The sequence below is a fragment of the Rattus rattus genome, chromosome 3 (genome assembly GCF_011064425.1).
Source record: "Rattus rattus isolate New Zealand chromosome 3, Rrattus_CSIRO_v1, whole genome shotgun sequence".
NCBI lineage: Eukaryota > Metazoa > Chordata > Mammalia > Rodentia > Muridae > Rattus > Rattus rattus.
Genome location: NC_046156.1, coordinates 79441119 through 79455258, shown reverse-complemented (window position 1 = coordinate 79455258; position 14140 = coordinate 79441119).

The following is a 14140-nucleotide window of genomic DNA, read 5'->3' as shown; positions in this document are numbered from 1 at the left end:
GTGTAAATGACTATTAAATATATTTTACCATATTTTGTTTATTTTTATTTTATGTAGGTTGGTGTTTTCCCTGCATATATATTTGTGTCAGGATGTCAGATTCCCCCATTTGGAAGCTGCCATGTGGGTCCTGGGAATGAACCTGGGTCATCTGGTAGAGCTGTCAGTGCTATTAACCACTGGGCAAACTCTTCAGTTTCTGACTATTATTTAAAAATATAAATTATCAATTCCCAGAAAAATCTAAAAGTATAGTAAAATGCCTTTTTCTTTTCCTCAGCATCCTTGACAAATGGTTGCAAACTATTTGTAATTCTGATTGGAGAAGGATTCTACAGCATTGGCCTTCATGAGCACCTGCATCCGCACACACTACAAAATTAAAACATAAAAAAATGTTTACCGTAGTGTGAGATAATTCACCAGGATAATTTTGCATATCATTATATGTTTTATTAAAATGTTAATATGTTCCTTTATTAAAATTATAATTGTATATAGGGTTATATGTTTTAAAATCTTTCACATACTGGCATATGCAATACCACATGAAATAATGTTAATATTTGTAACCAGAGAATGTCAATATAATATTTTTTTCAGTATTAAAAGAAAAGTATTAAAAGTTACTTAGGTAACTGTACTTAACTTCTGATAGACTGAATTTTGCTCTAAACTGTGAGATCAGTTTCTATGAAAAATGTCTCTTCCTTACACAGTTGTTATGTATCTCTGAGGTGACCTCAGTTATCAGTCACCTTGCTCTGTACCATTGCTTGCCTATTGGTACATTGACTTATCAGGCTTCGGAGGTCATAGTTCAGGATGTACATCTTTTATATCCAACATTGTATATATTTAAGTGTATGCATACATATATAATAAAGGCAGTATAAATTCATGCTGAATTAAGTAAGATCAAAGTCAAAATCTAAGATACATTTTATCTTGACAAGAGGAATATGAATATTAAATGATGTCTTGATTCATGACAATTATCCAGTTTAAATATTCATGTTATTGGATTATTTTCATATGGCTTTTCAGTATTTCTTCTCATTAATACAATAACAAAAATTTACCTTGCTTTTTAAACATTTCTATATATTTCCCTCAAATAATAAAATATACCATAGTATTAAAATATTACAATTTCGTATTAGTTTAAGGACTGGACATTAACCTTTGAGAACGTTTTGTATAAACAATAAATGTGTATAGTGTGAGTTCTTTAGTTACTACTGTACAAATACCTCATTTCATATCATGCTACTTGCTACACTTGCAGTCACCCATGCATTGTTATTAGTCACTTTTTAAATTAACTTTATTTGTGTTTTCTTAATTTCTAATTTTAGAAATCCATCTGGTATAAAATATAACAGAGTCACTTTGTCTTTCATTTTTCCAAAGAGACATTGATTATATATTTCTATAATATGAAGACTTTGTTTTTAAACAGTTTTCAATACAAAAAATTACAACAGTCTATTTCTACTAAAACACTAAAACATTATTTTAAATAAAATAACTGTGCTATGAAATGTTTACTTAATATATTTAATTGTTTTGAAATAATATAATGCCAACATCTTTCCTTTCTCTTTCTTCCAAGCTCTCTCATAAACCACTACTTCTACATTTTTCAAAAACATGACCTCTTTTTTCATTAGTTGCAGTAATTAGTTAATTATTGCAAACATTATATTATAGAAATCACATGAATACAACCTTCTCAGTCTGTATGGTACTTGTGTGTTTTCAGAGCTGATCACTTTTATATGCAAGAGCTTATATTTGTGTATACAAGGAAGTTATAGAACAACTTCCTAGAGGTTTCAATTTATGTCTTTTATTAATAGTATTATTCTCTCATATATTGCATTCTGACCACAGTTTTTCCTCCGTTTTCTCTTCCCAGTCCCCCTGCTACCTGCCACTTACTTCCACTCTACTACTCCTTCTTAAACTTCAGAAAAAATAGATTTCCCAGAAATAACAACCAAACATGGCAAATCAAATTTGTAATAAGAATAGGCACACACTTTTATATGAAGGTTGGAAGAGGGCAACTCAATAAAAAAAAAAAAAAAGAGTCAGAAAACTAGTCAAAGCAGCCAGAGACAGCTCCTGTTTCCACTGTAAGGAGTTCCATAAGAACATGAAGCTATACAACCATAACATAACCAGATGGACTAGGTTAGACACACACAGGCTCCCTCATTTTGGGTTCAATATTGGTGAGCCTGGGTTAGTGGATTTTCTGCACTGAACAGATAGTTCTGGCAGTTGAATTCAGGTCGGTAGATTTGTCAGCAAGCATCTTTCCTCACTGGTCCATTTGTTAGCCCTGTTCCTCAAGTCTTATTGGCTTTCTTGAACTCTGATAGGCTCTCAGTTTCCTGGTAAATATACCATAAGTTGCTGCTAGTTACAGCAAAGTCATAAGTGCAAAGCTGAGATCCACCTGGAATTTTTTCTTGGGCCTATCTTTTAGAACTGCAAATCTTGTCAAAGTTTTCTACTACTTTCCTAGTCCACAATATTTTCTTAAACAAAATGTGAGAACTGAATATACGCTGCGCAGTCTGCCGAGTCTTCTTAAGTATGTCTGCTGTAAAGTCTGGTTATTTGAATAGGAATGGCTCCCGCAGGCTCATATATTTAAATACTTGGTCCCTACTGGATTATCTATTTAATCTCAAATCAAGTTTCTATCCTGTCTTTGAACATTCAGTTCCCAGATAAAAGACATATAACCTTTATATTTACAATAAGCCTTTATAGAACTAGAGCTGGGAAAATATCTACCCTCTAAGCTATTAGAATTTACTTCTACACAAATAACCCCGAATTATATGTGCCATGTTCCATCTGGGCTGCTCTTAATTCCAGCTAGCCACTCCTTCCTTATGATCATGTTTGCATGACCTACCTAATGTATGGTATCTTTTCCTCCCTCTACCCTACCAATCTCTCTTCTGCACATCTGAAGGTTGTAGATCTCTTTATTCACCAATTAAGGATAATTGGGGGATGGGGTGTTTATATAGCATCACTTGTGTTTGTTCAGATTCTGTAGTCCATGTGGGCAATCATGTCTTGGGGGCGGTATTTTGCATTACAATACATAACAAAAAATACAAACCTTGCCAGGTCCCTTGTTGAAAGAAATATTAGGAGGTATGAACTTGTTGGCGAAAGTGTATCACTTGAGTTAGGAGTGGAGGTTTCAGAATCTCACATAAATAACGGTTATCTCTTATTCTAACTTGTGCTTATGAATCAAGAAGTAAGATTTGATATACTGACAATTGATCCATTAGTCATATATACCTGCTTGTTGCCATGTTTCCTACCAGTATGGTCATAGAAATTAACTGTGTGAAACTGTAAACGCCAAATTAGCATTATATCCATACGCTTTGTTAGTCATGGTACCTTTTCACAGGAACAGAAGAGAACTCTTACAAAACCACAACATAATATCTCAATAAGCTTTGTGTACCCATATCTTTTATTGATCAATATATTAGGCAAGCAAAGTGATTGCTAATCTGATAATATTCATATACAAGGCAGAAAATTCGGAGCAGAACATGACTTATTTGATTTATCAACCATGAACAATGCAAATATATACAAGATATACTAGTTATAAGATGGTGAAATAGTTTCATTTGCCTGCCCGATAGATGAGCTCTTTACTGGTTGTCCAGTGCAGGATGTGGGCCTTTGAACCCATACATTCACAAACTACAAAATGGAGACAGCAAGAAGTTTCGAGTGTATATGTGTAATATTATGAGATGTATTATGTAATCATGTTATAAAACAGATATCAATTTCACAATGGATATTTGTGAGAGGACCTCATGTGAGTCTAGTAGGGAGGGACTGAGGGGGAGGAAAGGCATGAGAGAAAGTGATATAATCCTATTTCTTGCAAATATATTTTTTAAAGAAGAAGAAAAAGAATTAAAAATGTTTATATAGTGGGTTACATTGATAATTTCCATATATTGAACCATCTCTGCATTCCTGAGATGAAGCCTACTTGAACATGGTGAATTATCAATTTGATGTGTTCTTGGATTCAGTTTGCAAGAATTTTGCTAAGTATTTTTGCATCAATATTTATAAAAGGAAATTTGGTTTGAAGTTCCTTTTCTTAGTTGTGTCTTTGTGTGGTTTAGATATCAGCATAACAGTGGCCTTATAGGACGAATTGGATAGTGTTCCTTCTGTTTTTATTTTGTGGAATAGTTTGAAGAGTATTGGTATTAGGTCTTCTTTGAAGGTTGATAGAATTCTGCCCAAAAACCATCTGGTCCTGAGCTATTTTTGATTGGGAGACGTTTAATGACTGCTCCTATTTCTTTAAAGTTTATGGGACTTTTAAGATGGTTTATCTGATTCTGATTTAATTTTAGTGCCTAGTATCTCTCTAGAAAAATCATCCATTTCATTTAAATTTTCCAGTTTTCATGAGTGTAGGCTTTTGTAGTAGATTCTAATGACTCTTTTTTATTTTTTTTTAATTTTTTATTGTTGTGTCTCCTTATCATTTATGATTTTGTTAATTTGGACACTTTCCATGTGCCCTCTGGTTAATCTGGCTAAGGGTTCATGCATCTTGTTGACTTTCTCAAAGAATAAGGTCCTGGTTTTGTTGATTCTTTTGTATAGTTCTCCTTGTTTCTACTTGGTTGATTTAGCCCTGAGTTTGATTATTTCTTGTAATCTACTCTTCTTATGTGTATTTGCTCCTTTTGATTCTAGAACTTTCTGTAACAGAAAGAACATTGTCAATAGGACAAAATGGGGACCCACAGACTAGGAAAAGGTCTTTAGCAACCCTAATCCCATAGCAGGCTAATACCTAAAATAGATAAAGATCTCAAGAACTTAGACTTCAGAGAACCAAATAACCCTTTTAAAAAAGTGGGTTACAGAGCTAAACAAAAACTTCTCAACTGAGGAAACTCAAGGAGCTGAGAAGCACCCTTGTGGAATGTTCAGCACTTAGTCATTAGGGAAGTACCAATCAAAATGACCTTGACATGATGTCTTTGTTTTTTTTGTTTTGTTTTTTTTTTGTTTTGTTTTTTTTTTTTCGGAGCTGGGGATCGAACCCAGGGCCTTGCACTTCCTAGGCAAGTGCTCTACCACTGAGCTAAATCCCCAACCGACATGATGTCTTAAATATTACAAATACCCCCAAATCCTCACTAGTCAACATCTTCAAACCATATGGCATTAGCAGGGTACATTAATCTTAGTGACATCAGGTTCCAGGGTACCATGCCAAGACACCTCTAGCCATTTTCTGATCCTTGAGGTTTCTCTACCCCCATTGCAAGCTGCCCTCTCCTGACTGTCTCTCTGCCAGTTTGGAACTCTCTGGTCCCAGCAACCTGGTAACATCAGAACTCTAGAGGTTCCCATGGCAGCTGTCTTATTGCAGTTTCCCAGAGCAGACTCTGCCCATACTCCCAGCAAATGCTCCCTGGTCCCAATGGCTACCCTCGTACAGCTATCTGTCACTGCTCTGTTTACATTCCTAGCATTTGCCCCCTAATGGTTATAGTATCAACTCCCAGCAACCCATTAAAATAAAAACTCAGATGCTTGTAATTTAGCAAATAGATTTATATGTTAAATTCTCATTCTACAAGATGTCCACAAAATAAAATCACAACCAATGATAATGAAATAATCTGCCCAACTGGATAAGATAGATTGACCTATAAAAATTCATCCCTTAAGAAATATTTATAACTACTTGTGACCATTTAAGGCCACACAGAACTAGGTCATCCTTCTCTGCCTCCCTCTTGGTTCTGTTACTCTTTCTCCTCTCTCTTCCCTTACCAAAACTCTGTCCCTACCCCCTTTCTCACTGTCCAATTACAGGCGCCACCATAATTTGTGCCAGCTCTCACCTGCGTGTACACATTAACCTACATTGAAATTCCATCTCACACCAATCAAAATGTCTAAGATCAAAATCTCAGGCAAAAGCAGATGTTGTCAAGCATGTGGAGAAAGAGAAACATTCCTCCATTGCTGGTGGGATTGCAATCTGATAAAACCAGTTGGATATCAGTCTGGCGATTCCTCAGAAAATGGAAATAGTTCTATCAGAAGACCCAACTATACCACTACTAGGCATATACCCAAAAGGCACTCCAACATGTAACAAGTACACATGTTCCACTACATTTATATCAACCATATTTATAATAAGCAGAAACTGGAAAAAAACTAGATGTTCAGCAACAAAAGAATTGATACACATATTGTTGTACATTTATGCAATGGAGAACTACTCAGCCACTAAAAACAATGACTTTATGAAATTCACAGGCAAACGTATGGGACTAGAAAATATCATACTGAGTGAGGTAACCTAGACACAAAAGAAGACACAACGTATGTACTCACTGATAAGTGCATTTTAGCCCAAAAGCTCCAGAATACCCATGATTCAACCCACCAGCCACATGAAGCTTAAGAAGAAGGAAGACAACAGTGTAGATGCTTCAATCCTACATAGAACAAGGATCAAAATAGTCAAATGAGCAGGAGGGAGGGAGGGAGAGACAATAGAGGGAGAGATGATGAGGAGGGAAAAAAGGGGGAACAAAAACAGATATTGGAAGAGACAGAAGTAGAGAAGATCAGGAAATTGAATAGAAACATGTGGTGGGGTGGGGGTGGGGACTGATGTAGCCACTAGAAGGTTCCAGATTCCAGAGAACCAAGAGGCCAATGGTGAGGACTATAGCCGAAACCCAACAAAGTAGAGATACAACCTGTCAAGACTATCTCCATTAGATACACAGGGTCCCCAGTTGAGAGATGGGGCCAGCCATCTGAAAATGTTAAACCCAGAAATGTTCCTGTCCAAATTAAAGACAGGGACAAAAAATGGAACAGAGACTTGTCGCGTGCCCAATGTCCCGCCAGCAAGAACGACGCGTGGCAACAGGATTCTTCTGCGAACAAGCCTTTACTGTGTTACAGCTCTTCTTAGTGTTACAGCTCTTCTTAGTGTTACAGCTCTCTTGAACAGGGACCCCGAGCAGCCAAATCGCTCGACTTATATAGACAACAGTATGCTAATTATCTCTCAGGGATTGGTGGGGCTTGGATCACCCCACTACTTGTCCTCCAGGGATTGGCGGAGAATGAATCACCTCATTAGCATATTAACGGTCAACTGACACCTGGTGCATAAACCGCACATGTGCAGTACCGCTGTTCACCACTAGAGGGAGCCCTAGCAAGGAGACAAGCCTGCACATGCGCAGTAAGTCGTTTATATCCAGACAAGGCTGGATGTCGGCGCCATCTTTGTTTTGCCGCGCCGCTCTCTACAGAGACTGAAGGATAGGCCCTCCAGAGACTGTCTCATTTAGGGATTCATCCCATCTGCAGAAACCAACCCCCACAGTATTGTTAATGCCAAGAAGCACTTGTTGACAGAAGCCTGATATGGCTGTTCCCTGAGAGGTTCTATCAACACCTGACTAATACAGATGCAGATACTTATAACCAACCGTGGGACTGCACAAGAGGGTCCCAATGGAAGAGCTAGGGGAAGGACTGAAGGAATTGAAGGGGAATGCAACCCCATAAGAAGAACAGTATCAACTAAGTGGACCACCCAGAGATCCCAGGGACTAAACCACCAACCAACGAGTATACATGGAGGGAGTCAGAATTTCAGAGACATATGTAGCAGAGGATGGCCTTATCTGACATCAATTGGAGAGGAGGGAGGCTTTACGCCACAGTGTAGGGGAATGCTAGAGGTGTGAGGCAGAAAAGGGTGAATGGGTGTAGGAGCACCCTCATAGAGGCAAAGGGGATGTAGGAGGGGAGATGGGATGGGTGATTGGTGGAGGAGTAACTGGGAATGGGGATATCATTTGAAATGCATATGAATATAATGACTAATAAAAAAGAATTAAAATGGTGTTAAATGTTGATTTGTATATAGTTAACATTCAAGACAGTTCTCTAAAATATTGAAAATAGAAGTGAATTTAGAAATCTACATGTATAGTTCAAATATTTAAAAAATCATGTCTTTAAAAAGAATATTTTAGCAATAATAACACAACGATACTGTATTTGGTGTATTAAAATTTTCCCTGATACTTTGCCTCCAAATGATGCAACATTAACAAAGACAGAGATGGCAATATATATTTAATGTCTATGAAAGACAAATGGTTAAACTTGTACTGTGAACATTTCAATTAGCTCCAAATGTTTGATGTACTATTAAAACATTCATAATATTTTAGAACAGTACAACATATTTCTATGCCTGTGCATTTAGTAATGATGTATATTATTGAATATATTGTGAATTTTGATCACTATATGCCATTAATAATCATCTATAAATCTTGGAAGGACAATGATATCCTGTAATTAAATGGAATTTTATTGTTTTTTATTCGAGGCTCTTATCTTTATCAGGAGGCAAAGATCCTACCATTCTGCAATTAAAGTATAGAAATATTGCCCAGGGATAGCATGTTTCTGTGTAAAATTAATGCTATTACTTCACTTGAAAATTTTAAGTAGTGAAAAAAAGATTATAAATAATACTAGGTTTTAATATAAGATTTGTTTTAAATTGAGTATTTTATTAAATATTAAAAAGTAGCTTTAAGTATAGTAACAATGTTATCAAATAATTTCGTAGAGTTAGTTGAGAAAATATTAAGATCACAGGAATGTTCTGAATAAAAACGGAAATGGTTTGCATCATATCAACTTTGAGCAAAATGCCTTAATTTATTAGATTGACATATTTAAAAAAAACTACTAGGTTTATCTTTCCTTTTCTCTTCACACATCCTAATTTTTATATGATTTCTATAGACCCGTGAATATTTTTACACTGTGTGGTTTTTGCTACTGGACACAATGTTTGTAATAATCTGTTATAACTTAGGACATTTGTCCTTGACTCTGAGCCTGTGACATCATGCTGTGTTTTCAAGTTCTTTTTGTTTAGGAGGCCAACTTATTAATAAGTTCACTACTGTCCAAAGAGTTTAAATTGTGTGCCAACAATACAGTTGAGGTATCAAAATGAAACAAATGTTCACATATCACATATATGGGAGAAAGGAGAGTGACATTTTGATGATTAGGAATAGATTCAGAAACTTTTATTTTCTGATTAAAACTAAAGAGCATATTTCACAGCATTGTGGATATCTTAGCTGAATGAAGAAATATCGAATTACTGCAATAGTTGCTTTTTTATCCCTGTTACAATGAACTTGTTGTTAGTGTTCATATGGCACTATATGTTTTCAAAAATATTAGTGTCCTAGGTTAGTTTATATTGCTTTTATAAAAACACTAATAAAAATTAGCTAGGAAAAGGAAGATGTATTTTTTATAATGCCACATGACAATTTATCAACCAGAAAATTCAGAGAAGGATCTGGAGTCAGGGACTGAAAAAGGACCAGGACCTCTATTCTGTGCCTTGCTCAGCTTCATCTCCTACACACCCAAGGTCCTCCTGTTCAAATGACCCTGCCCATAGTAGGCTGGGTCATTAAGCATCTACCATCACTCATGGAAATAGCTCACAGATATGTCTCCAGGCCACTATGTCAGAGACAACTCATCGGTTGGGTTCTTTCTTCACAGGCATTTCTAAATTGTTACAAGTTGAAGAAGTCAACCAGTAAAGTTAAGTTTAATATCAAAGATACATGGGTAAGAGAAGTCTTTCCCTTTCTTACAGTGACCTGAGAAAGGTATTTGAGGGCAATTTGAAAATGCTGACTAGAATATATTTGTAGCAATGTGATCAGTAGTGGGCTTTACCTAGCCATTTGAGTAGGGCAGGCTAAAGTTATAAACATTTCAGGTACTTAGGCACCTAAAAAGCCTCTAAAGATGAGACAAGTTTAGCACAGGAGTAATAGAATATAGAATAGTTTTCTGATTTCCTCAGGTTCCTCACAGGACAGATATTTTACAAATGAGACATTTCTTTAGGGTACACAGGTAATTGTTTCATTGTATATTCAAATTGTCCATATAATAGTATTCTAAACTTTATAATACATATCACAAAAAAAAAATAAGATCTGTTTTTTTGTTTTTTTGTTTTTTTGTTTTTTTCAGGTAGGGGACTTTTCACTAGGTAGCCTTGGCTGGCCTGGAACTTACTAGGTTGATCAGTCTGGCCTTGAATTTGTAATGTTCCGTCTGCTTCTACCTCCCAAGTGCTAGGATTAAAGGTTTATGCTACCACACACCATTTAACATGCATTATATTTTAACAAACAGGACTAGTTGACTAGAGTATATGCTGGGATTAAGTGTGTGCCAACACTGTCCTGTTTATTTTTTTAATTGGATATTTTTTAAATTTACATTTCAAATGTTATCCCCTTTCCTGGTTTCCCATACATAGCTCCCTTATTACATGCCCCATTCCTCTTCTCCTATGAGGGTGCCCCCCAAACTACTCACCCCTTCCCGCCTTTCTGCCCTGACATTCCTCTACACTGGGGATCCAGCCTTGGCAGGACCAAGGGCTTCCTTTCCCATTGGTGCCCCACAAAGGCCTTCCTTTGCTACATATGAAGCTGGAGCCATGGGTCTGTCCATGTGCACTCTTTGGATGGTGGTTTAGTACCTGGGAACTCTGGTTGGTTGGTATTGTTGTGTTTATGGGAGGCTAACCCCTTCAGCTCCTTAACCTTTCTCTAACTCCTCCAATGGGGACTCCGTTTTCAGTTCAATGGTTAGCTGCAAGCATTTGCCTCTGAACTTGTCATATTCTGGCAGAGCCTCTCAGGAGACAGCTATATCACTCACTCTCCTATCAGCATGCACTTGGCATCATCTATATTTTCGGGATTTGGTGGCTATATGTCCATGAGCTGGAACCCCAGGTGTCACAGGCTCAGAATGGCCATTCCTTCAGTCTCTACTATACACTTTGTATCTATATCTCCTCCTATGAATATTTTTCACCCCCTTTTAAGAAGGACTGAAGCATCCATACTTTGGTCTTCCTTCTTCTTGACCTTCATATGGTCTGTGGATTATTTATTGGGCTAATATTCACTTATCAGTGAATGCATACCGTGTGTGTGTTTGTGTGTGTGTGTGTGTTTTGTTTTGTTTTGCTTTTGATTTGTAAAATGAGACATCTTTGGCAAAACTAAAGTCAGAGGCCAAATAAGTGCTTCTTCTAATATCTCATACTCATCAAAGTTAAAGAGTGATATGTTAAATTCATGGACTTTATGTAAAGTAAGTCAATTATAACAAAAGTAAAAATTTTCAGCATTAGTTTCAACTATAAATCATATTTAATATTTGACCTCCATGATTCTTTCCTCTTCTTGGTAATTTCTTAAATTATGCATTGAATATACCTGCCTTTCCTAAGTCTATCAATTAGATAAGGACTAAGTTTATATCTTTTAGATTCTTTAACTTTTTACCCAGTTATTAGTACATAATGCTATGTTATATGCTGAGTCATAGCAGATTTTAGAATTTCAGTTTAACAAAATATTGTCCAAAAATAAAAAGAAAGGCAAAACACATATCAGAAAACATTCATACACTGGCAGGACCTCCCAAGGAAGAGTAACACAATTTTCTTATCAGCAAGTGCCTCTTCGTGGATCACCCAGTGCTCCCAGGGACTAGACCATCAACCAAGAAATTTACAGGGAGAGATCCATGACTCCAGATGTATATATAGCAGAGGATGTTCTTATCTGACATCAATAGGAGGAGAGGTCCTTCTTTCTGTGGAGGTTTGATGCCCCAGTGTAGAAGCAGTGGAGTGGTGGGGCAGGAGAGGGTAGGTAAGTTGGGGAGTACTCTCATAGAGGCAAAGGGGAGGGTGTATAGGGCAGTTGTGGGATGGGAGTTTGTAGAGATGTAACCAGGAAGTGGTATATCTGTTCAGATGTGAACAAATTGAATGATTAATAAAGAATAAATAAATAAGTAAATAAAACACCTATATAATAACTCATATCTGAAATAATAATATATACAATGGTTATAAATATAGCATATCTACTTCATTCAAATAAGGAGACTATCATGTATTATTTACTTTTAATCACTTCTACTACTTGTTCAGTAATTGAATGCAGATATAGTTTAAATTATTTCAGAGATTCTCAATGAAGGAAATTTGCATGGAGTTTACATTCTAAGGCAGCTTCATGGACAATATTTATTAACACTTTTTAAATTCAACACCTTCAGCATCATATTTCAAACCCTTTATATGGTTTGTTTCAACCTATGTATATTATGTTCTTTTCTCTTCCATATATAATATCTAAATAGAAGATTATAATGCCATTGTGCAACTTTTATTCATAAATCCCTTTTGTAAACTATGGAGATTTTTTGTTACAATAAAATTTACAGGCAAGTTCAGTAGTTTTTCTCTGACTGAGAGGAAGCCAGTTTATCATTTTGAAGCTTGTAAGAAAGAAATAGAAGTAAAAAATAATAGATGAAAGGGTTACACAACTCTGTGCATTGCTTACAAGGATATGCAAATTTCCTAAAGACTATTGTAATAATGAAAGAATGGGAGATATTTCTCCTCTGTGATTATAAAAAGGTTTTACTCTTGACCCAGAGTGACTCCATTTTTATAGTAAAATTATATTCATGTACAATTTTTGAAAGTAAATATTTATGTAAAACTAGTCATTACCACTAGCTAAACATCAAATGAAATAAATATAAGTATTTGGTATTGAATAACTTTATGTCAACTTGGCAAAGTTAGTGATCTGAGAAGGGAACTTCAATATTAAAATATGCCTCCCTAAGATCAGGCTATAAGGGAAGCTTGTGGGGAATTTTCTTAACTAATGATTGATGGGGTTGAGCCCAGTCCATTATAGATGGAGACATCTATGGGCTGCTGGTGGTTCTAGGTTCTATAAAAACAGGCTGAGCAAGCCAGGGAAAGCAAGCCAATAAGTAGCACCCCTCCATGGCCTTTGCATCGACTCCTGTCACTAGGTTCTTGCCCTTTGTAAGTTCCTGTACTGACTTCCTTTAATAATGAACTGTGATGTGGAAGCATGCGCGGAATAAACATTTTCCTCCTCAAGTAGCTTTTGTCACTCTTTTATATAAACAAGAATAGCAACCAGAGCTAGGACAGAAGTTGGCACCAGGATACTGGGGTATTTTTATTACAATATTATTTTAGAAAGTTATGAGCAGACTTTGGAAAAGTCCTTAAGTGTTGAGAGCTCAGTGACTTGTTCTGTAAGAACTCAACAATAAAATCTTGATAACAGTGAAAATGATGAAGGCTTGGCTTGTGAAGTTTTAGAGGAAAACAAAGACTTGTGAGCCTATGGTGTGAAGATTAACTGGTATTTCCACAGTTGTAGCTTAAATACTGGTTGTGGTTAGAATAGATAGGGGAATGTCTGCAGGGTTGGGGGGGCAGGAAGGGTGGGTGGATGGGGAGGGGAACACCCTTATAGAAGAAGGGGATAAGGGGAGGGAGATGGGATAGGGGGTTTATGTCCAGGGAATTGGGAAAGATAATACTATTTGAAATGTAAATAAATAAATACCCAATTTAAAAAAAGAAAGAACAACTAAATAAAACCTTAATATTACTGGAAAAACTCAAGTTGGTTACTGTTGCTGAGAAATTAGAAGGGGATTAAGAAGAGACTAGTATCATCAATGTGAAATCATCTGGGAAGTATTTCATGAGAATCAGAATACAGGAGCTGTGCTTTAAATATAGCCAACGTTATACTTCACGCTGCCAGCTGAACTTGATAGTGTAAGAGTCATCCTGCATTTGAAGGAGTGAAGGGGTCACAGAGACCATCTGAGGCTTGGCACTGTAAGAGACCAGAAGAGACCACCAAGTCCCATAGCCCCAGTAGAGGAAATATGCTTGAGTTTAGAAGACAAACTGTGTGTGTGTGGCGAAAGGCAGAACCGTAGACACCACCCAAATCTTCTAGAGGGATCCAGAAGATTCTGAGTGGATCCCAGACACTACATATTGCATTATTTATACATTTTGCACTTCTGTTCTGTATTGACCAGATTGTGACTGTTC